We start from the raw sequence: 24,301 nt of genomic DNA, 5'->3' as shown, positions 1-24,301 counted from the left end.
GCTTTCAGTTGCAAGTAGCAAAACTGCCAACTCAAACTAGCTTCAAAAATAAAGCGAGTTTTTTGGTTCATGTAACTGGAAAGTCTCATGAAAATGTCAGCTTCAGGAGAAGCTTGACCTAGCAGTTTCATGATGTATGGAAAGATCTGGGGTTTGTTTCTGCTCTGCTACTGTGGTATCAGCTTTATTCCAAGTCTGGCTTCCTTTGTTGTTACAAGATGGTTGTCAGCAGAAGCCTGGGTCCATCTGTTAGGGTTAAGTTTACTCTGTGTGCTGTGGTAGTGGCTATGACAAGATAGAAGTGTATTTCTCCCCCATATAAAAGAAATCCAGAGATAGGCAGTCCGGGGCTGGTATGTGGCTCCACTGTGTCGCGGACCCAAACATTTAGCTTGATGCTCCACATCCTGAGGTATGGCCCCTTTTCTCAAGGTCACCTCAAGGTCCAAAATGACTGCTAGAGTTCCAACCATTACATCTGCATTCTAGGCAGCAGGAAGGGGCAGAAGAAAGGCTTACCTCTTCTCTTTTAAGGAGACTCATTGGAAGTGCCACACGATCCTTTTCTTATAGCTCTGGCTGGCACAGAGGGTAGTTGCAAGGGACACTAGGGACACTAAAGTCTTCTCTTCCCTCTCCCATCTTCAGTTCTTTTTTCCCTGTGCTAAACAATTTTAGGACTTTTAACAGAACTCTTCCTGAAAGTCTTGAATTTTATTGTATTCTACTGTATTTATTTATTTTTGAGATGGAGTCTTGCTCTGTCACCCAGGCTGGAGTACAGCGGCACTATCTTGGCTCACTGCAACTTCTGCCTCCCAGGTTCAAGTGATTGTCCTGCCTCAGCCTCCTGAGTAGCTGGGACTACAGGCGCGCACCACCACACTCAGCTATTTTTTTTTTTTTTAGTACACACTGGTTTCACCATGTTGGCCATGGCTGGTCTCAAACTCCTGACCTCAGGTGACCTGCCCACCTCGGCCTCCCAAAGTGCTGAAATTACCAGCGTGAGCTACCACTCCTGGCCAGATATCTTAAGTTTTAGATCCCGTCTTTATCTCTTTGGATCTTTTCTGAATCTTCTCCAGTCTTTCCTGATTCACAAGGGGCACAGTCATAAGCCAGCAAATACCTAAACCTCTATAAACTTTACTTTCCCTGTCTATAAAAAGATAAAGATCACTGTAGCTACCCTTTTTCATCCAGAGATTAAATGAGATGCATGTATGCTTGATGCAGTGAACATTTAATAAAGGTTAAGTAATAAACATAATACTTTGTGATTCTTGGGGCCTATCTCCTATTTGTGTTTTTATCCATCATGCTTGTTTCTTTACCTGAAACTGCTGAATCTCTTCTTGCTCAACCCCAGCTTCTGCTTCTGTAATTTGTTTTTCTCCCTTTAGAAATGCTTCTTAATAAATGCCTCTGAGTCTGACTTCATCTTGAATTTTCCAAGGTAGTTTTTTCAGTGTCTGAAAATATGACAGTAAAAGAAAATGATTCAGGAGGGCAAAGAGCAGGGAAGCAGCTATAAAGAGTGGGCAGAGGGGAAGGGGAGTGTCGGCCTCTCCCTGGGAGCCGAGAACCCGGCTCCATGTGCACACACAGGTTCATCCCCGCTTCTGTCAATTTCTTGTTCCCAGGCTGAGTTACTTAGAAAAGGAAGAAGAATGTTGCCTATTTGTTCATGTGAATTCACTTAAGAAACAGCCTCAGTGATTAGGCCTCAGAGCTAATTTGTCTACATGAAGCTTAGAGTTAAGCTTGGGAGTTTATTTTATTTGAAATTCAAGGGATGAGTCTCTCTTTGTCTTAAGGAGCTGAGAAATGCAGCTAGCTGCATCTAAGATGGTTTGTACTCCCTGCCTCCCTTCTTGCTTCAGCAAGGATGGAAGGGCTGAGGATTTGTGCTCAGTTTCTCATGCAAAGAGCTACTCACAGTATTCCTGCCCTTTGCATGTACTAGACAAGACCGGGTTTCCCAGGGCACCGCTTGCAGTTGTGTTCATGATTTGGGGAGAGGGGGCGGGGATAATAGCTAAGATCAATTGGTGGTCACTATAAGCATTTTGCATGTATAATAATAGTAACAGCTAACACATAAAACGGTGCCTACTATGTGCCAGGAATAGTTTAAATTATTTTGTAACCATAACCAATTTTATTCTTTCATACTCCTCTGAAGTAGTAATTACTATTACCCACATTTTACAGAAAGCTTAAAGGTGGTTTCAGAAAGGTTAAATCTCTTGCTCAGGGTTATTGAGCTAGTGTCAGAGCCTGGATTCAAACTGATCATATGGCTCTGTGCTCTTAACTGTGCATTCTACCATCTTCCCAGGAGAGGGTTTTAGCATTAATATTCTTATGAAAAGGAGACTGAGGCAGGCAGAGAGGAAGGAGTCCTGGATTCCAGGTGCAGGCAGGAGACTCCAGAGCCTTGGGGCTTCTTTGCTACCTCCTCCAGGGACATGCGGAGACATCTCCACATCCAGCACGTCACACAGGGAGTCCCCTGAAGACCACGTGGGATGACATAACCCATCTGGAGTAACTAATGGCATGGTGCAGGGTACAGAGCTGTGCTTAAGGTGCTCCCTAAACCCCAGCAGTCCTGATACTGCTTCTGGGGCCTGGAGGGGAGTAAGGGAGGCCAGTGTTTGGGGGACAGAAGGAGGCAGCTCTGTGATCAACAAATCATGTTTCTGGCACCAGCAGCAGAATTCATGTATGCTTTTACTGCTTCCTGAGCGCTTCCTTATTTTACCCCAGGGCCATTGGTCATGGCGTTCTGGGACTCTCTGGGGACCTGGAGCGTCGATACCAAAACCACAGTCCCACCTGAGAAATAAGAGAACTAGCAAGGGAAGACATCATTTAAAGTGTAATTTATTTATTTATGTCTTGCCTTGCTCCTCAGCGCATTTATGACAGGAACAGAAATGCTTCACATGCTGGAAGAGGGCATCAGTTAGGTGTGTGTGACAGAGTGGCTGCACTCCCAGCTCTCCTGCTCTCCTTCCCAGGAACTGTGGACAAGTGCCAGCATCTTTCCGCCACTGGGTTTCTCTGCCTGTAATTGAGAATGATGTCTTCCCGGTAGAATTAGGGTAGACATTAATACCAGTTCACGTAAAGCTCCTAGCACTAGCGTGTAGTTCCTAGACTACAGAGGTGCTCAGTGGATAGTTATTACTATTACAAGGCATAGAATGACTTAACAGGAAGAAATCAAGGGGTGGGGTCATAGAATAGAGCCAGGAATGAGGTCCATATACAAATACCTACCATGAAGTCACACTCAGTTTGTCAGGGCCAGTGTGATAAGAGAAACCTGATTATTACAACACTCACAGTGTTCACAAGAGGAAAACAGTGGCTCGGGAGAGGCAGCTGCTCAGAAGGAGCTCTGTAGAGGCCTTCTGAGAACGGTATTGTGCAACGTTATGAACTGTTCTCAACAACTTCTTCAGAGGAAACCCAGTGATAAGTGCCACCGGCTACCCTTTAATAGAGGCGAATGGCAACAAGCCACAGCATAAGCCAATAGAAACTATTCCTGAGAGCCAGCATCAGAGACTAGGCACAGAGCGCACAGGGGCTGTGGCTTAACCAGGGGCAACAACAGCGGGTGCTTACTGAGCATCATGAAGGCCAGTGAGAACGCTGAGCCTTCGGCATGGATCATCTCGCTTAAGTCTTACAACACCCATATGAGATTGTAACATGCTCATCCCCATTTTACAGATCAGTAAACTGAGGCCCAGAAAAGCTAAGAAAGCTTCCCAAGGTCACTGAGCCTCATGATCCCTAGGCAACCTTCAAACCCAAGCAGGCAGGCGGGGATGCTTGGGAGCCTCTGCCACTGCCTTCTCTGGAAAACTGGTTAGGACCGAATATCCCTGTGACAGTCCTTCATAAGGCTGTCCTTGACAGCTGAGCCTTTGACAAATCTTGGGCAGCAGTGAGTTTAAGGAGATGTGTGGATCCTGATGAGTTCCTGAGGGGCCAACGTTCTGGAGGGCTAGTTACTGTGGAGCCATATGTTTTACCTGTGGGCCAAGATGGGACCCAGGACTGATATACTCCTGCTCAGGATCCCAATACAGGCTCTAGCTTGAACTGACCTAGGTTCAGAAAAGGGGGTGGGCAAATAGGGAAGCAAGGCCAGGGTACACGTAGAAAGTAAGCTCCAGTCCACTCCAGGACACAGACAAATGGATGACTGAGAACCCATAGTTCATGTATTAGGGCTGCCATAATTTTAATTGGAAAAAGTCTCAAGGCAGTTAAGTTTCTGTTCTGGCTATTAAAAAAAAAATGAATAGGGCCAGCGCAGTGGCTCACACCGGTAATCCCAGCACTTTGGGAGGCCAACGTGGGTGGATGATTTGAGGCCAGGAGTTCAAGACCAGCCTGGCCAGCATGGTGAAACCCGGTCTCTACTAAAAATAGAAAAAGTAGCCAGGCATGGGGGCAGGCGCCTGTGGTCCCAGCTACTCAGGAGGCTGAGGCAGGAGAATCTCTTGAACCCAGGAGGCGGAGTTTTCAGTGAGCCAAGATTGTGCCACCACACTCCAGCCTGGGTGACAGAATAAGACACTGTCTCAAAAAAAAAAAAAAAAAAAAAAAGATGGTACCCATAGGGTACTTAGTGCACATCTCTTTTATTGTGATTTTTGCCTAATATATTGGACCACCCAAACTATCAGACAGAAAACAGTTCCAAAGTCTTCTCCACTCTGTAACCACCATCCCAGCAGAGTATTCCAGAAAGGCAAATACAGTATTGTGCTATTTCTGCATGGAAGACGTTGCATCCTTATAATTCTGGCCAGCAGGACTCTAAGGCATCCAGTCTTCTGGGCTCCTCTTCTTGTGTACCCAGATTAACGAGCAGAGTCCCACTCCTCTTCTGTGAGAGCCGAGTCCTCCTCAAGATGTCCTGAGACTGTCTCTGAGCACTCACAGTCTCCTGGTCCAGGGTTGTCAGCATCCTGGCAGTGACTGCCCTGTCCCTGACATGTCAGTCTGCTGTACACGTGTCTCCCTGCTGTACAGGGCCCCAGTTCCTCTATCCTTTCTGGCGTAGGCAGTGTTTGGCTGAATGCAGCGGAATTGGAGCACAGCATCATAGGGGCAATAGCAGAAGGCCTAATGTCCTGCCCTTTAGCCAGACCACTTGCCATGTCCCCTTAAGATCTTGCCTTGCTATTACCTTTTTGGGCTTTGCTATTCTCTAGGAGTGGCTGTCTACTCAAATAACGGCTTCCTGCAATCCTCAAATTCTGGTTACTTCCCACTGGAGCACAATACAGCTCATGCTTCATTTTTCTTCACTACTTCCCAGGCCATACCCAGAGCCTGCGTTTCTCACCTACAAAGTCCCATCAAGGCTCATGGTATTATTTCTTCCTATAAGAGAATTTATGTCCTAATATGTGAAAGTGGCCACAGTCATGGCTTTAAATAGCATTCTCACACTGCTACAACATGTGTATTAAAGCTTATAGAATAGGTGATAGTCAGGAATTAAGTCTGAAAAAGTAAGCACCAAATAACAATATAACAAAAATGACAAGAGATGCCCAAACAGTGTGATCAAGTAAAGAATCGTGGTACCAAAAATAAGGGCAAGGAAGAGGAGATGGCTGATGGCGGGGATGGCCCCATTGGGCTCTCACAAGAGAGGCGAAGCTGGATTGAGTATGAGGGATGGATGGGATGTGAGGAGTGGGGAGAGAATAGGAGGGTGTCACAGGGAGGAGAAACCCCTTGAGCAAAGACAGGGAGGTGGCATAACACGTGACCCACTGACTTGGAGGAATGAGTAGGAGTAATCCAGGCCGGTGGGGAAGAGCAGGATTTTTACCAGACTGGAAGAAGAAGCAGAAACCAGACTATGGAGACTCTGTCATTGTTTTCTGGTAGCAATTCTGGAGTGAACAAGTTAATTGCAGTTCTCTGAGTATAAGACACTCAACAATGTAAACTGCTAGGATGCAGCTCTCTAATTAAGACTATATTCTTACAACATGTGTTTGCTTATTACAGAGAGCTGTGATCACTTGAGGGTGTCGTGACAACCTCGTCTCATGCACCAGCTGAACTCAGTGACACTAACATCCTGGATCCAGCAGATGAGAGTGTTATGACGGCACTAACAGAGAGGCTGCCCAGGGCTGGAGACTGCTCTGCTCCAGAGGTGCTTGGTTCGCAGCGTGGCTGGACTCAACCTGAACGAAAGCCGCAGAAATGTCTTGAGCTGGAGCCCCATGCTAGTGTCGGTTATGCCAGTGGTTCTTAAACTTCAGCCTGTGTCTGAGTCGCCTGGAGAGCTGTGAAAACACTGACTGCTGGGCCCCGCCGCCAGAGTTTCTTCCTTCGGTAGGTCTGTGGTGGGGCCTAAGATTTGCATTTGTAACAAGTCTCCAGGTAACGTGGGTGCTGCTAGGTGAGATTTCAGAATCACAGGTCCACTCTACAGTCCCAATGTTAACTTATAAAACTCTTCCTCTGTAGTCCTTCTTTCTGTAAAGCTGTGTCTTGAGGAACTTCAGATTTGAGAGAAGAGTGAACAGAAGTCAAAACGTGGAAACCACTCAAATATCCATCAACTGATGGAGGAATAAATAAATTATGGTATATTCATGCAATGGAATATTATTCACCCATAAAAAGGAGTGAAGTCTTAATACACCTACAACTGGATGAACCTTGAAAACATTATGCTATCCATTCTGCTTCAGGTTGGAAAAAAAATATGATGCTTACCTAAATAAGCCACATACAAAAGGCCATATATTGTATGATTATATCGTATGACCAGAATACATAAATTCATAGAGACAGAAAGCAGATTAACTGGGGAAAGGGGAGGAATGGGGAGTGACTCCCCATTGGATTTTTCCCATTGTGATAAAAAAAAGTTCTGGAACCAGATAGTGGTGATGGTTGCACAACATTGTGAATGTACTTAGTACCAGTGAATTGTACACTTCAGAATGGTCAGTTTTGGCTGGGCATGGTGGCTCACGCCTGTAATCCCAACACTTTGGGAGGCTGAGGCAGGCGAATCACCTGAGGTCAGGAGTTTGAGACCAGCCTAGCCAATATGGTGTAACCACGTCTCTACTAAAATACAAAAATTAACTGGGTGTGGTGACACAATCCTGTAGTCCCAGCTACTTGGGAGGCTGAGGCAGGATAATCACTTGAATCTGGAAGGCAGAGATTGCAGAGAGGTGAGATTATGTCACTGTATTCCAGTCTAGGCCACAGAGTGAGACTGTGTCAAGAAAAAAAAAAAAAGAAAAAGGTCGGTTTTATGTAATGCCTATTTTATCACAATAAAAAAGTATAAGAGTGAATGGAGTGTTGTTCTAACTCCCATTATGGGACCAGTTGAAAGGTTTATAGGATACAGGTTGGAAATGCAAAGGGCCTAAACCAGTGGTTTTCAGCCCTGATTGAGCCAAGAATCACCTGAAGAGTTTTACATCCTGTCCTTGCCTTAGCTATGCCCAAGGCCAATTAAATCAAAATCTCTGGAGGTGAGGCCCAGGCATCAAAAAAAAAAACTTTCAGTACATCCGGGGATGATTCTAACATACCATTAGGATTTCAAACAGTGGCCTAAAACCTCAAGGTCCAAATGGGTTAATGACCTTGGTGCAAACTGACTTGACCCATGTCATAAGCAATGTGCTTTCGTCTTCTCCCATACTTGCTTGGGAGGGGATGTAGAGTAGAACAGGGAGGCTTTCAGAATCGGATCTGTCCAGGATTTGAAAACTGGCTCCATCACCAACTAGCTCTGTGTCCTTGGGCAAACCACATCACCCTCTTGGGCATGTGTTCTTCTAAGCGAAGGACACCATTTCAGAGGGTTTTTGTGAGGCACAAAAGAAGCAGCCAATTTCCCAGCTTCACCAGTGTCAGACCCTGTTTCATCATCATCCCTTTCTTTCCATCCCATTCTAGACTGGAAAGGAGAAACAGTCTTATTTGCGTGAAGGTCCTCATACTGCTGTATCTCGTGCTGTACGTTCTGTTTTCTCCCTTCCCCTGAGGATAAATTGAAGAAAAACTTCATAACCCAGGGAGAGATACCTTTGGATCAGGAGTTAGTGATAACAGGTAAGCCCGCTAACAATCCTTTTTGCACTCATGCTCAGATGTTATTTATGCACTAAGCTTTATAATGATGTAGATATACTCTAAGACAAAAACAGATAAAATTCACCTACAATTTTGAATCGTAAATAAAATTGTTTGGAATTTTCCATGTTTCTGGTCAGTCCTTAATCTTTGGTAATGTAAGGAATATATTTTTATTCAACTATAATTGTGGCCGTAGGTACAATTTTATACTCTGCATTTTTTTCACTCAGTATTTTATCTTCAGCATTTTTCATGTTTCTGTAGTTTATTATTGACATTTTAATGCCTATATAGTATTTCATCGAGTAGCCTTACTATAATTTGATATTCCTCTATTAAGCTCTTTGACTGCTTCTAAGTTTTCAATATTAGAAATTGTACATAATAAAAATATTTCTGCATATGACTTTTAACTTCATTTGACTTATTTTCTTTCTTTCTTTTTTTTTTTTTTTTTTGAGATGTGTCTTGCCCTGTCGCCTAGGCTGGAGTGCAGTGGTACAATCTTGGCTCACTGCAATCTCCCTCTCCCGGTTCAAATGATTCTCTTGCATCAGCCTCCCAAGTAGCTGGGATTACAGGCGCCCGCCACCACACCTAGCTAATTTTTGTATTTTTAGTAGAGATGGGGTTTCACCATGTTGGCCAGGCTGGTCTCAAACTCCTGACCTCATGATCCACCCCCAACTTGGCCTCTCAAAGTGCCAGGTGAGCCACCGTGCCCAACCTTGACTTACTTTCTTAAAATAAATTTTCTTTAAGTTACTGGATCAAGGGGTGTGAACATTTTAAGGTTCTCGAATTCAGTATCAAATTGCTTTGGTAAAGGATTGTACTAATTTACACTGCTACCAGCAGGGTGTGGGTGTATCATTTTCAACAACTTCTCAGCACCAAATTTCATCATTTAAAAAAGGTTTACAGATTGTACATAATTTATTTTAATATAAGCTAATAAATTACTGTGTCTAACTTTTGGGCATGCATAAAATTTTTTCCCCATTCCTTTTCTGGTGGCATCCCTACAATTTCATAAACTGCTTAAGGGTGCTTTACAAACCTTGCATATTGCAGAAAATCAATAATTGCTTTTTGAAACAATGAATAATTCAGGGAATCCCTCCTCCCAATAATTCTTCAGTTTTGATAATAGCAGTGGGTTTTTGGTTGTTTTGTTTTCAAGATAAACTAAATCGCACTTTATTTCACTGATGTTGGCAGCCCCAGAGGACTCCGTTTGTAGGATAAATATATGAAGATTTTCATAGGTGGGGAGTAGACCTCTCCCACACAAGAAGAAAGCAGCTAAATCATTGCTCTTTTCTCCCCTCTCCCTGCACTCCCGTCGCATTTCCTGTCTACTCCCAAAGAGCCAGCTCAATAAGAACTAAGGAAAAGCGATTTGTAGAGTGCATGGGAGGAAAAAGAACACAAATAGGCTCTTCCTAAGCTATTGAGCTTAGCGTTCACTCTTTGCGGCCGGAAAAGGTTCGGGCACACCCAGGTGATGCTACTTGTACTTTGGTACCCATTGACTGGGACAGTTCATACCAATGAAAAGCTGCTGAGAATTCAGTAATGCAAATCTGTATTTTAATTTCAATAACATCTACATACATTTCAAAAACAGTAATAAAAAATATGCTTGAGACCAGTTTATCCGGCTACACCTGTTTGTTGTGTATTTGCATTCTTAGGTTCCTTAAATGTCCTCTGCACAAAGGAAATGGTGCTCTGACAGTCAACCAGTATCTTCTTAGAATTAAGGGGTTAACCACGTAAGAGGACTAGAGAAGTCATTGTAACTAATATTTTGTTAGTATTTAATACAGTAACCTGACCCTGCTAGAAGTAAGGATTCCACCTCAACTTTTAAAGATAGCTAATTTTAGAAGTCGGCTTCCTACCAGTTCACCATTTTCTCAGTGGTGACAGCAACAAACAATTAAAGGCATTTCTTAAATGTCTTGCTGCCTGCAATAAGATTTTTTCCAATTAAAAAGTAACAAACGCCGCACCTCCCCTGTTTCCTTCCTTGGCTGTGACATCTTGACATCTCTCTCTGTCTCCTGTTTTATCTAAGATAGAGTTTACCTGAAAACAAAATAGTTTCTATTGGGGAGGGATTGTTTGTGATTTTAGTTTTTAAAGAAAATTTATGCTGGTGGTTTGCAGAAAGTTGACATATATTCCAGGGTTCCCTTGTCAGAGGGCAGCAGGGTTCCCATGGATTCACATCGTTGCCTGGACAAGGACTCTTTGTACCCTGGTCATGCCTGGGGTTGTTGTAGGGATGGGGTAACTCAATTATTCACATTCTTTCTCCTTTCCTATTTCCTTCAAAGACACCCTGGTCCTAGTTGACTCTGCTTTACTCTTCAAAATTCAGCTCAACATATGTCAAGTTGTACATTCTTAAACTTAAGGAAACAGAAAGGTAATAACCCAGTGGTTTGCAAGCCGGTTTTTCATCAGAGTCTCTTGGTGAACTTTTAGAAAATCCATATTCTTGCCCCCACGGCCATTCTGATTCATTAGGACTGTGTGTGGTTGTGGGATCTGCATTTGGACAAGCTCTCTTTGTGTTTCTGATGATCAGGCCAGTTTCAGAACACTAAGCTAGCCAGGCTCCGAGGGTAAGACCTCCTTGATGATCATCCCTGGCAGGTGATTGTACAGCCTCCACTGTAAAACCTCCAGCCATGGGGCACTCACTACTTTTCATGAGTGGCCTGAGTTGAGACATTCTTCCTTGTGCTGGGTGGAAAGGCATTTCCACCACAAGAATTGCTACCTGTTGGTTTCAATTATGCCTGTTGGAGCAATACCATAAAAAAACTATTCTCCTTCCCCATAATAACCTTCCAAACACTGTAACCTCTCAAGCAGTTCTTGTTTCCTTCTCAGGATCTCTCGTCCCTTTTCCAGACCCTTAGTCCAGGGTCCTTCTCTGATTATGGTTGGAGTGAGAGTGTTGATTATATACCAGGTGTTTTAGATATGTCTTTTAGATAAACTCTTGAAGGAAATTTATGGTGTCACTGTCTTCCCCGTGTTTGGGATGAGAAGACCAAGGGACAGAGAAGTGATATGACCTGCCCCAGCTCCCACAGCTAAGTAGCTAAATTGAAATTCGAACAATCTGTTTAACTCCAAATGCTACATCCTTAACTAACATGTTATGCTTCAGATTTTTCCTTTCTTTGTTTTTAAACGCAAAGTAATAAATGCCAAATGTGCATTAAATCAGGATATATAAAGTAAAACCCTCCCGTTTAAAATTCTACCTTAGAGGCTGCCACTGCCAAATTTGCAAAGGCCTTCTGAAGCCCACCACTGCAAGCTGGAGGTTGTAGTCACAGCAGAGGGGAGCCACCTCCTTAGCTCTGGACACCATCTTCGGTGACTGCAGTATCCAACTGCACTGTGGGCTTGGAGCAGCGGGTCGGTTTCTTTTGACCTTAAAGCAACTAGACCCAGCGTTTGTTTGTTTGTTTCAAATAAACTTGTTAGTTCAGATGTCACTCATTTTGTATCCTTGCAAATGTGTTTTTTGGTCTTAAAAGGACTTTATATTTATCTCCATTATTTTTCTTCTTGGTTGTGACCCATTATTCCAACTTACATAGATCTTTCAGTCTCTCAGTTTAATCAGCAATTAAATTATCTAGCTCAATGTCATTCTCAGATCTTAATAGCTGTGATGTCTCTCTTTGTCCAAACAATTGATAAGAGTTTTTGTTAAAGGTAGGACCAAGGACAGAGTCTGAGCACTTGTAGGGGAATTAATCAGTTAATTAATACTCCTGGGCTATAGTTATTCAACCAAATATGAACACACCTGATTATATTATCATTCAGTGTTGTCTATGAGGGCATGAAAAATTAGATCAAATGCCTTTTTGTCCACAGCATTTTCCTGATTAATCCAGTAAATTTGTTCAAAAAGGGAAGTATGTATTCAGTTTATTCTTGCCAAACCTGTATGAGTTCGTACTTACCATCACTTTTCTTCTTGAGGTTCATAAAGTATCTCTTTTATGGTCTGTACAAGAACTTTGCTGTGGATTGATATCAAACTTACGTTTTGGTTGGGCTTCAGGTGACTCATAAAGGGGCTGGGTTCAGGCTGGGATGTGTGGATCCTGGAGGTGGCAAGGCCAAGGCCAACAGGGATAGTGAATAGAGGCCTCAATGATGAGGTGGGTGGGTTGGTTAAGTGCACAGGTGATAGGGCTGGCTAATTAGGGTAGGGAATTGGCTAGCTGTCGGCTAGGTAAACTGAAGAATCCACAGTATGGATGTGTCAAGGGGCAGGGAAAGAACAATGGAGTCAAGGTAGATGTCTCTTCAGGGAGCAGCCAATTGGGCAGAGAAGGCTGGAGGCTGAATTTTGATTAATATACACTATGGTAGAAATCATGAAAGCCCAAGGATCCGGGAGGTGGAGCTGATGTAAGTCAAGGGTGAGGAATGGTCTTGGGGAAGTGAAGCCTCATCAGGGCTTGTGACGAGGCAACTGTATTCCTTGTCTCAGCAAATGATGCCAACTACTCAATTGTCCAAACCAGAAACCTGGTGTCCTCCTGGAGTCCTGCTCCTCCCTCAGTCTCCCCATAGCCACTTGAACTATCAAGTCCTATAATTCCTACCTCTAATATTTCTACCTCTAATAGTTCTCAATGCCCATTTCTTTCCATTGCCCTATCACCCTTGCCACTGTCATCTCTTTTTTCCCCCATTATTTTATTGTGATAAAATATAAATAACATAAGATTTACCATCTTAAGAATTTTTTTTTTTAAGACAGAGTCTCTCTCTGTCACCCAGGCTGGAGTGCAGTGGCAGTATCTCGGCTCACTGCAACCTCCGCCTCCCAGATTCAAGCGATTCTCCTGCCTCAGCCTGCTGAGTAGCTAGGATTACAGGTGCGCGCCACCATGCTCAGCTAATTTTTCTATTTTTAGTAGAGATGGGGTTTTACCATGTTGGTCAGGCTGGTCTTGAACTCCTGACCTCAGGTGATCCACCTGCCTTGGCCTCCCAAAGAATTTTTAAGTGTACAATTCAGTGGAATTAAATACATTTACTATGTTGTACAACTATCACCATCATCTGTCTCTGGAATTCTTTTTATCTTATAAAGCTGAAACTCTGTACCCGTTAAACAGCTGTTACTCAGCTTCCTCTTCACAAGCCTCTGACAACCAACACTCCACTTTCTATTTCTATGATTTTGACTGCTCTAAGTACTTCATATAAGTCTGTTTATATAGTATTTTTCTTTTTGTGACTGGCTTTATTTCACTTAACATGTCACTTAACATATCACGTAACATATTACTTAACATTTCACTTCACATCTTCATGCATGTTGTGGCATATGTCAGAATTTCCTTCCTTTTTAAGGCTAAATAATATTCTATTGTATGTATATATCACATTTTGTTTATCCGATTATTTGTTGATGGATTACTTCCATGCTTTAGCTATCGTGAATAATGCTGCTAAAAACACGGACATACAAATATCTCTTTGAGAAGTTGGATTAATGGATCATATAGCAATTCTATTTGTAATTTTTTATATATATTTTATTGCATTTTAGGTTTTGGGGCACATGTGAAGAACATGCAAGATTGTTGCATAGGTACATACTTGACAATGTGGTTTGCTGCCTTCTTCCCCATCACCTATATCTGGCATATCTCCCCACGTTATCCCTCCCCAACTCCCCATCCCCTGCTGTCCTTCCCCTAGTTCCCCCCTACAGACCCCAGTGTGTGATGCTTATTTTTCATTTTTTGAAGAACCATAATACTGTTTTCCACAGTGGCTGCACTATATGACATTCCCACCAATGGTGCACAAGGGTTTCAGTTCTCTATATTCTCACCAACACTTTTTAGTTTCAAATTTTTTGATAGCCATCTTCATGGGTGTGAAGTGGTGTCTCATTGTAGTTTTGATTTATATTTCCCTAATGATTAGTGATTTTGAGATCTTGAAAAGATGTGTGACTATTGGTTATTTCCATATGGTTTAGGAGAAATGTCTATTCAAGTCCTTTGCCCATTTTTGAATTGGGTAGTTTTGTTGTTGAGTTTTAGGACTTTATATATTCTGATGTTAATCCCTCTTGAGATACAGGATTTGCAAATATTTTCTCCCATTCCATGAATTGCCAGTTTACTCATAGTGTCTTTTGATGTACAATATTTTTAAATTTTCGTGATGTCTAACATGTCTATTTAAAAATCGTTGTTGCCTATGTCTTTGGTGTCATATCCGAAAAAGTCATTGCCAAATCTAATGTTATAAAGCTTGCCCCATGTTTTCTTCAAATAGTTTTATCATTTTTAGCTCTTGCATGTAAGTCTTTGATGCATTTTCAGTTAATTTTTGCATATGTTAGTTAAGGATCCAACTTCATTATTTTGCAGATTTTCTAGTACTACTTGTTGAAAAGACTGTCTTTTCCCCCACTGAATGGTCTCGCATTCTTGTCAAAAATAATATGACCCTTGTCATCTCACTTTTGAATCACAAGTCCTCTGGCCTCCAGACGCGACTTCCCATTCAGTCTATGTATTGTGGTTATAGCCCTTATTTTGAAATAAACTTGATCATATCTCTTTCCTGCTTAAAAATGTCTTCAGTGGTTTTCCTGTCACCTTCAGAATAAAATGAAACCCTTCAGCATGGGATACCTGCCCCTTCCTAGGGATACCTCACTTCTCACAACCCCCTGCTTCATCTTTCATGCTTCACACTCTGGTGGTCCATCTTCTGGTTGATTATAATGCTCTTTTATGCTTTTGAACATGTTACTCCCACTGCCAGAAATATCTGCCTCCCACTTAACTCCCATTCACCTAACTCACATTCACCTAAGTCCCATTCACCTAATTGCTACTCTACTCCGTATGTCTCCTCTGTCTACCACAACCTGCTTCCCACTATGAGAAACATACCCTTCTTTGAATGCCTTTATTTCTTTCATAGAACATGATTGCTCTGTGTTGGAATTATAGATTTATCTGCTTATCTTCTCTCTAGATTGTGAGATCCATGAGAGCCCAGAAAATATTTTAGGATCCCTAGTGCTTAGCACAGAGCTTGGCGTGTAGAGGTGAGCAAAAAGATGTATTGAATCCAGTTGTCCATCCAGTCATTCATTCAATATGAATGAGAGAACAGCTCTTTTTAGGAGGGATGGCCTTTTTTTAAAAGACCTCTATCTTGAGGCATTATTTCCCCCTAACCAAGGCCCAGTTTATTAGGTCCTGATACTTAATGATGATAAAAGGGCATTATTATTGGAAGGTCAGGTATGTCAGAGGCACAATAATAGTTCATATCTCCTAGTTCACAGTGAACTGAAGCTTTTTTACCTGGAATCCACTGGCATCTTTGATGAGGGTAAGAAGCAGCCTGGGACTCTGGCTGTGACATGATACCCATCTTGGTGGCTGAGAGGAAGGGGTTATGAAGAAGGGGGTGGATTTGGGGGATGAAGAGGAACTGTGGCTCCAGTCCACCAGAATGAATGACCTAGGCAATGGAAAATAAGACTGGAAAGTGTTTTCTGTCTTCTTAGACTTTGGGATATATGGATGAATTAAGTGAAATGAGGATTTTGGTGAGTATCTCTACTAGGTTCCTGACAGGCAGGGGTTCTCCAGGGATTCAACTGAACCTTATAGGTATATCTGATCTGGTGAAAGATAAGGCATAAATTGGCCTGTCAACAGGACATTCGTACTGGTAGTTATTGCTACCATGGTGGCTTTAAGAGATTTTGGGGGCTGGCAAGAAGTAGGGTAAATGTAGCAGAACAGATGGATGTTATAAAGAAAATATAGCTGTAAGGATCAATGAGAGCTTAGTGATGGTGGCAGTAGAGCATAAAAGACAAATTATCTTTAACTTTGGCTTTGCAAAAATTGGGGTATAAACTGGGGCTACAGTACCGAAGCAATCTGATTAGGAGGATTCATAAAAATGAAATGCATTTCATATGCACATCTGGGCAGCTGCAGTCACTGTAGGTTTCTTGTAGGTCTGATAGAAAATGAGCTCTGTTAGTGAACGCCTTAGACAATATGATGAATAGTAGTGAACGGCTGTACCTTGGGAGGCTCAGGATAATAACATCAGAGTCACTGGCCATGTGGCAGAGACTGAATGACGAGTTGACCCAGGGACATTCCTTGAATATGTCCCCATTTTTTGGTCAGCATATCCTTCTAACCTAGAAGTTCCTATTTACAAAATGCAAAGGTAGAAATAAACGAAGAAGTAAGGCACTATTACCGTGTCTGGGTGTTAGGGTTAGATAGAACCCCTAACTCTGCCCTGTGGTTGACACAGAGGCCAAGCCAAGACTATAGTCTGTGCCTTTTCCTGCTGCTTTCTGCTGAGAGATGCAAAGGACAGCAAGGCTGAGTTGTGGTAAATTCTTCAACATTCTTGCCTATTGATCCTGCTGCCTTGAGCAGAGCCAGGTAGCCAGTCCTGTGGGCTAGAATATAAACCCTGTGGTTTTGGACACTCAGGGTGCTGTGTGTGTTGATGCTGAATGAGTAGACTTGGTGCTCAGTTGAGCTCTCAGAACTTTGGAAACACTTGAGTTTGTAGTGACTCATGCATAGTAGGATGGAGTGCCTGATTCTGCATCCCTCTAGACAGGATCAGCAGGATCAAAACATGACCTTGAGGGCCAAGCCAAGCTCTCTTTTTCCCAAAGGGTTTAAATCTGCCTTATTTAATATGGTAGCCAGTAGTCATATGTGACTGTTTGTATTAAATTTAAGTTAATTGATCAAAATAAAAAATTTAGTTACTTAGTCACACTAGCTACATTTTACATGCTCAGTAGCCACATAAAGTCTAGTGGCTGCTGTATTGAACAGTGCTGATTATGGAACATTTTGATCACTGCAAAGGGTTCTATTGTACAGCACTGGTCCAAATCTCTTTGTAGGAGAAGAATTGGCACCTTGGGCTGCCTAATCTTCAAGGGGCATATCGCGGGGCATGGTGTTGATGCATCTGGATATTATGTTTGAAGTTGACATGACCCAGATATTTGACTTCCACCAGTTAAAAGTGTACTTCAGCAGTTTTGTATTTAACCTGTAAATCCAGAAGCATGTCAGCGTCTTCTGGATGGAGCCCTGTGAAATTAGCATACTCTTCAAACCCTCTTCCCTGAAAGATCATGTTCTACTGGTGGCCTGCGTGGCAGACCTAGCTCATAGTGTAGGCTTCAGCAAATACTCTTTGACAAATAATTGGTTTTGTGCTGCTAAGCCTAATAAGTGAAAGATGGTCTTTCCCTTTAAAAATTGAGATATCTGATACCAGTCTCATGAACTCTAATTCACAAGCTCTGGCATTATGAGAGGAACTTAAAATATGAATGGCGTTAAGACTATCCTTACTTTTGCAGTAGGCAGATGACCTCCCCAAGTTATTAACTTCCTAATCCCCAGAATTTGGGAATATGTTACCTTACATGACAAAAGGGACTTTGCAGATGTGATTAAGTGGAGGATTTTGAGATGGGGAGATTATCCTGGATAATTCCAGTGGAATCCATGTCATCACACAAGTCCTTAAAAGTGGAGAACTTTTCCCATTTGTGGTCACAGAGAAAAATGCAACCAATATAAGAAGGGTCAGAGAGATTCAACATTGTTGGCTTTGAAGATAGAGGAAAGGGCCACAGGCCAAAGAATGCAGGCAGGCTCTAGAAGCTGGGAAAGAGAAGGAAACGTATTCTTCACAGAGCTATCAAAATGAATACATCCCTGTCTACACTTTGATTTTAACCTGCTGAGACCTGTATTGGGCTTCTGACCTGCACAACTCTAAGATAATAACTATATGTTGTTGAACCTAAGGCTGTAGGAATTATAACAATAGCAATAGGAAATGATACACCTTTTATAGAGTGGAGGATGACTAAATAATTTATTTTAAAAAATACAACTGTCACAAGGATGAAATATTTATGATCACAAATTAGTGCATTCTTAACTGTGGATAATTATGTATGAAGCCAAATTGTAATAAAACCATTATTTGCCTAACATAGAAACCTTGGTTCATGACTAGGCTGAGCCCATAGGGTTATTCTATCTGCTTCTACCTGTCATGTATCTGGGAAGTGTAAGGCCTTTCCAGGTGAATCCAGTAGAGAACATGCTAAGAATGGGCAGCAGTCATGTACAACTGTATCATTGAAAGCCTTCTAGCCATTTCATAGCTTCACCTCTCTGGTTTTATTTTCTCAGAGAGGACTGAAGGAGGTGAATGGATAATAAACTATTGCCGAAAACTTGGTCTTGATGAACTCTTTGGTGGGGGTGGCTGATGGGTGGGTATCATGGGATCAGTAGCCCAGCATCAGCTCAGAGGTATAATTGTGTGACTGGTGGACATGCTCGTCAGGGAGAAGGAAATCAGGATCACAGCTTTTGAGGACTGAACACGTTCTCCACTCTCAAATAAATCATCAATGGCATTGACATTCATGGTGTAGGCCTTGGCTCAGATGAGAATGCCTTGACCATTCCCAAGTTCTCGAAGGCCCCTGAATAGACTGTCACTAGGACTTGGGGACATGGAGCTCAGTTAATGGCCCCTTATCTTACTATGCCATAGCACCCACCTGACTTCTGAAAGGCATTGCTTCTCTTTCATAGACAGAAGATGTAACAGCTGACATGAAGGTCCCTGGAGTTCTGCCCAGCAATTCTCACTCCCACTGGCTAGCTGACCAGTTTTCCCTGAGAAGACATGGTTTCCTCCAGCAGCACCAGCAGCAGGAGTCATGAGTTTTTCCACTTCATGGCTCAAACTATTGTGACTCATGGTTATACTAGGACAGGGCCCTGGCTCATTCTTCTGGACTGGGCTAAGTGAGGCAGGGCTGGGTATATAGGGATGGGTAGGGGTGGAATCAAAGCTGGAGGTATGCATAGTGCTGGTTAGGAGGATAAATAGCTAGAATAAGGTTGGCAAGACCTAGGTGAGCAGGGATAGGGATTAAGACTGAGGACCGGGCTGAGGGTAGGTCAGGGGTTCTGGCAGCAACACAGCTGGAATGAACGAAGAAGTATGCAAACAAAACCAGCCTAAGAGGAGCCTAGATCAGTCTTGTCCAACCCACGGCCTGCAGGCTCCATGTAGCCCAGACTGGCTTTGAATGTGGCCCAGCACAAATTTGTAAACTTTCTTTTTTTTCAGCTCATAACTATTGTTAGTATGTTTTCATCATTGTTGTTTTGTGTTTTTTTGGTTTTTTTTTTTTTTTTTTTGAGATGGAGTCTTGCTCTGTCATCCAGGTTGGAGTGTGGTGGCACATTCTTGGCTCACTGCAACCTCTGCCTTCCGGGTTCAAGTGATTCTCATGCCCTAGCCCCCCGAGTAGCTGGGATTACAGGTGCTTGCCACCACGCCCAGCTAATTTTTGTATTTTTAGTAGAGATGGGATTTCACTATGTTGGCCAGGTGTGTCTCACCTCAAGTGATCTGCCCGCCTCGGCCTCCCAAAGTGCTGCGATTACAGGCATGAGCCACCACGCCCAGCAGTGTTAGTGTATTTTATGTGTGGCCCAAGACAATTCTTCTTCTTCCAGTGTGGCCCAGGGAAGCCAAAAGATTGGACACCTATGGCCTAGATGGACCTGAAGCCAAGTAAGTACATAGCAGGTAAGCTGAGGTCCAAATGGGAAGCAGTGGTATACTACGGTCAAGATCATGAGTTTTTCATTCACTTATTATTGATATTCATATTATTATTGAATTTAAATCCTGTACTCCCAGTTACTAGCAGTGTGATTTGAGACGATTTACTTAAACCTGCCCCAGCTAATTCATCTCTAAAATTAAAATAATAATATGTATCCTGCAGGTGATGGTAAGAATTAGAAATAAGGCATCAACATGCCTCACACATTGCTTCTCTAACTGGATTCACAAATGTACTCTCGGGAGTCCAAAAGTTCTCCACAAAAATTTTATCTTAAGTTCTTAACCTTTTTTTACATGTACTTTATTTATTTATTTATTTATTTATTTTTGAGACAGAGTTTCGCTCTTGTTACCCAGGCTGGAGTGCAATGGCGCGATCTTGGCTCACCGCAACCTCTGCCTCCTGGGTTCAGGCAATTCTCCTGCCTCAGCCTCCTGAGTAGCTGGGATTACAGGCACGCGCCACCATGCCCAGCTAATTTTTTGTATTTTTAGTAGAGATGGGGTTTCACCATGTTGACCAGGATGGTCTCGATCCCTTGACCTCGTGATCCACCTGCCTCGGCCTCCCAAAGTGCTGGGATTACAGGTGTGAGCCACCGTGCCCGGCCGACATGTACTTTATTTTTAAGAGCAGTTTTAGGTTCATATCATATTTGAGAAGACAGTACAGAGAACTCTCTCTACTGGTAGTTTATAATCTACCCCCATTGCTCCATCTGGATATCATTCCCCATCATTGACTTCTTGCACCAAAGTGGTGCGTTTGTTTCAATTGATGAGGCACAATTGACACATCATTGTCCCCCAGAGTTCATAGTTTACATTAGATTTACTCTTGATGTTGTAGAGTTATAATATTCCATGGGTTTTTAACAAATGTAGCATGACATGTATCCACCATTATTGTATCATACTGAATATAGGCATATCTCAGAGATATCGTGGCTTGATTCCAGGCCACCACAATAAAGCAAATATTGCAATAAGGCGAGTCATATGAATTTTTTATTCCCCAGTGCATATAAAAGTTACATTAACACTATACTATAGTATATTAAGTGTGCAATGGCATTATGTCTAAAAAACAATATACACACCTTAATTAACAAATATTTATTGTTTAAAATGCTAATGATCACCTAAGCTGTCAGCCAACTGTAAACATTTTACTGGTGGAGGGTCTTGCCTCAATGTTGATGGCTGCTGACTGATCAGGGTGGTTGGTGGCTGTGGAAATTTCTTAAAATAAAACAAAAATGAAGTCTGCCACATCGATTGACTTTTCCTTTCAGGAAAGAGTTTTCTGGAGCAGGCAATACTGTTTGATAGCATCTTACCCACAGTAGAACTTCTTTCAAAATTGGAGTCAGGCCTCCCAAACCCTGCCACTGTTTCATCAGCTAAGTTTACGTAATGTTCTAAGTCCTTTGCTGTCATTTCAACAGTGTTCACAGTATCTTCACCAGGAGTAGTTTCCATCTCAAGAAACCACCTTTTTTGTTCATTTATAAGAAACAACTCCTCATCTGTTCAAGTTTTATTATGAAATGGCAACAATTCAGTCCCATCTTCAGGCCCCACTTCCAATTCTAGTTCTCTATTTCTATCACATTTGCAGTTGCTGAAGTCTTGAATCCCTCAAAATCATTCATAAGGATTAGAATCTACTTCTTACAAATTTCTGTTTGTGTTGGTATTTTGACCTCCTCCCATGAATCACGAATGTTCTTAATCACATCTAGAAGAAGAATTGTCTCCAGAAGATGTTCAATTTACCTTGCCTAGATCTACTAGAGGAATCACTGTCCATGACAACTATAGCTTTATGAAATGTATTATGTTTCTTAAATAGTAAAATTGAAAGTTGAAATTATTTTTTGGTCCATGAGCTGCATAATGAATGTTGGGTTAGCAAGTATGAAAACATCATTAATCTCCTTATACATCTCCATCAGAGCTCTTATGTAACCAGTGCATTGTCAATGAACAGTAATATTTCGAAAGGAATCTTTTTTTTTTCTGAGCAGGTCTCAACACTGGACTTAAAATATTCAGTAAAACCATGCTATAAACAGATGTGCTGTCTTTTAGGCTTTGCTATTCCATTTATAGAGCACTAGGCAGATTTAGCTTAATTCTGAAGATCCCTAGGATTTTTAAAATATAAAATGAACATTGGCTTCAACTTAAAGTCACCAACTGCCTTAGCCCCTAAGAAGAGAGTCAGTCTGTCCTTTGAAGTCTGAAGCCAGGTATTGACTTCTCCTCTCTAGCTATACAAGTTCTAGGTGGTATCTAGATGGCATCTTCTTCCAATAGAAGGCTGTTTTGTCTACACTGAAAATCTGTTGTTTAATGTAGCCACCTTTATCAATGATCTTTTGGATCTTGAACTTTTATGTGCAAGAAGATTTCATTTATGTTAAGGAGATGACTTCTTTCCTTAAACCTCATGTGGCTTTAAACTTTTCTTCTGCAGCTTCCTCACCTCTCTCAGTTGTCATTGTGCTGAAGAGACTTGCTCTGAATTAGGCTTTGGGCTTAAGAGACTGTCGTGGCTTGTTTGGTCTTCTGTTTAGACCACTAAAACTTCCTTTATGTAAACAACAAGACTGTTTCACTTATGATTTGTGTGGTTACTGAAGTAGCACTTTTAATTTCCTTTAAGAACTGTCCTGTTACATTCACAACTTGGCTAACTGGAGCAAGAGGCCCTGCTTTTGGCCTGTTTCAGCTTTGGGCATGCCTTCCTTACTAAGCTTAGTCATTCCTAGCTTTTGATTGAAAGTGAGAGATGTGTGATTCTTCCTTTCACTTGAACAGTTAGAGGCCATTATAAGGTTATTAATTGGTGTAATTTCAGTATTTTTGTGTCTCAGGGCACGGGGAGGCCTGAGGAGAGAGAAAGAGATGAGAAAATGGCTGGTTTCTGGAGCAGGAAGAACACACACACATTTATTGATTAGGTTTGCCATGTTATATGGGTGCAGTTTGAGTCACCCCCAAACAATTACAATAGTAACATTAAAGACCACTGATCACAGATCACCATAACAGATATAATAATGAAATAGTTTGAAATATTGCAAGAATTACAAAAATGTGAGCCAGAGACATGAAGTGAGCACGTACTGTTGGAAAAATCACACTGATAGATCTTGCGCAACACAAGGTTGCCACAAACATTCACTTTAAAAAAAATGTAATATCTGCAAAGGGAAATAAAGCGACATGCAATAAAACTAGGTGTAGCTGTAGTTGTGCTGCTGCAAAAATTCTCCGTGCTGTCTGTTCATCCTTTCCTCCTCCCAATGCCTAAAAACCACTGATCTTTTTACTGTCTCCATAGTTTTGCCTTTTCCAGAATGCCAGACAGTTGGGATAACACAGACAGTATGTAGCCTTTCAGATTGGCGTCTTTCACTTTGTATGCATTTAAGCTTCTTTTAGGTCTTTTCATGGCTTGGCAACTCATTTCTTTCTAGCACTGAATGATATTCTATTGTCTGGATATACCACAGTTTTTAAAATCCATTTACCAGCTCTTAACTTTTAATTCAGTGATTTTCAAACTGGGGTCTTTGGAGATCTGGGCTGAATGTGTATTATTGAGGACTCAAGAATTTTAGAATTTGAGCGATAACTAGCCAAGCATATAGTGCTCAATAAATGTAATAATTAGTGACAGAATTACAACTAATATGAAAGAAGCTAAGTGTTGTGAAGCAGGGCTGGGTGGTGCCTGTGTTCACAAGCTTTATCCCAGAGAGGAGAGGCATGTCAATGGGATTTGCAGTCGAAGCTGTTTATTTGCAGTTAGAGAGGGTTTGAACTTCCTGGACAGCTTGCCTGGGGGTGCCCAGGCTTCAAGGGCCACATTCCTGGGGCAGATGCTGGGCACTGCTGTGGCCTGACAGTTTCTGACAGCCTCACTTTTAAAACTTAGAACATTTTCTCACCTTGAGTTTTCTGGCACCGTTCCCTTCCTCCGTGATTTTCAGAGATTACAATGTGATTCCTCAATTACCTCTGAAAGGTCTTCCTGTTCCCTGGGCTGTAATTCATGGAGCCTGGAGACCTGAACTCATTTGGGCTGCTCGGGGCTCCCTAAATCTCTGTCCATCCATCTTTAGCTTCTGTTCCCTCTTAACCATCTGTGTTCTGCTCCACTAATATTGAAGATTTTGCTTCCAGATGGCAAGGCCAGAGTAAAATTGCAGCTGGGCAGTGTCATCATCTGTTCCATCCTCTACTCCAGGCCGTCTTCCTTTGTTCATCTTCTTACCTGAAACATAATTTTACGGGGTCCATGTTTTGCCATCTGAGCATTGCACAGGCCTGAGTTCAGAGCTGTGAACATGACCCAACC

The 24,301-nt window shown here is 42.2% G+C and overlaps 1 protein-coding gene across 1 annotated transcript in view; it reads left to right on the top strand.

The window, feature by feature from the left end:
- Positions 1 to 8,021: 8,021 nt before the first annotated feature.
- CDHR3 (cadherin related family member 3) overlaps positions 8,022 to 24,301 on the top strand; it is a 122,227-nt gene continuing 105,947 nt past the window's right edge. The window contains exon 1 of the mRNA XM_012456274.2: positions 8,022 to 8,142. The gene's annotated coding sequence lies outside the window, so the exon portion shown is untranslated. The remainder of the gene's footprint in view (positions 8,143 to 24,301) is intronic.

This window comes from Aotus nancymaae, unplaced genomic scaffold (assembly GCF_030222135.1).
Source record: "Aotus nancymaae isolate 86718 unplaced genomic scaffold, 86718_ANA_hifiasm-v0.15.2.pri h1tg000002l, whole genome shotgun sequence".
Classification (NCBI taxonomy): Eukaryota; Metazoa; Chordata; class Mammalia; order Primates; family Aotidae; genus Aotus; species Aotus nancymaae.
This window is presented reverse-complemented; position numbering and strand designations above follow the sequence as displayed.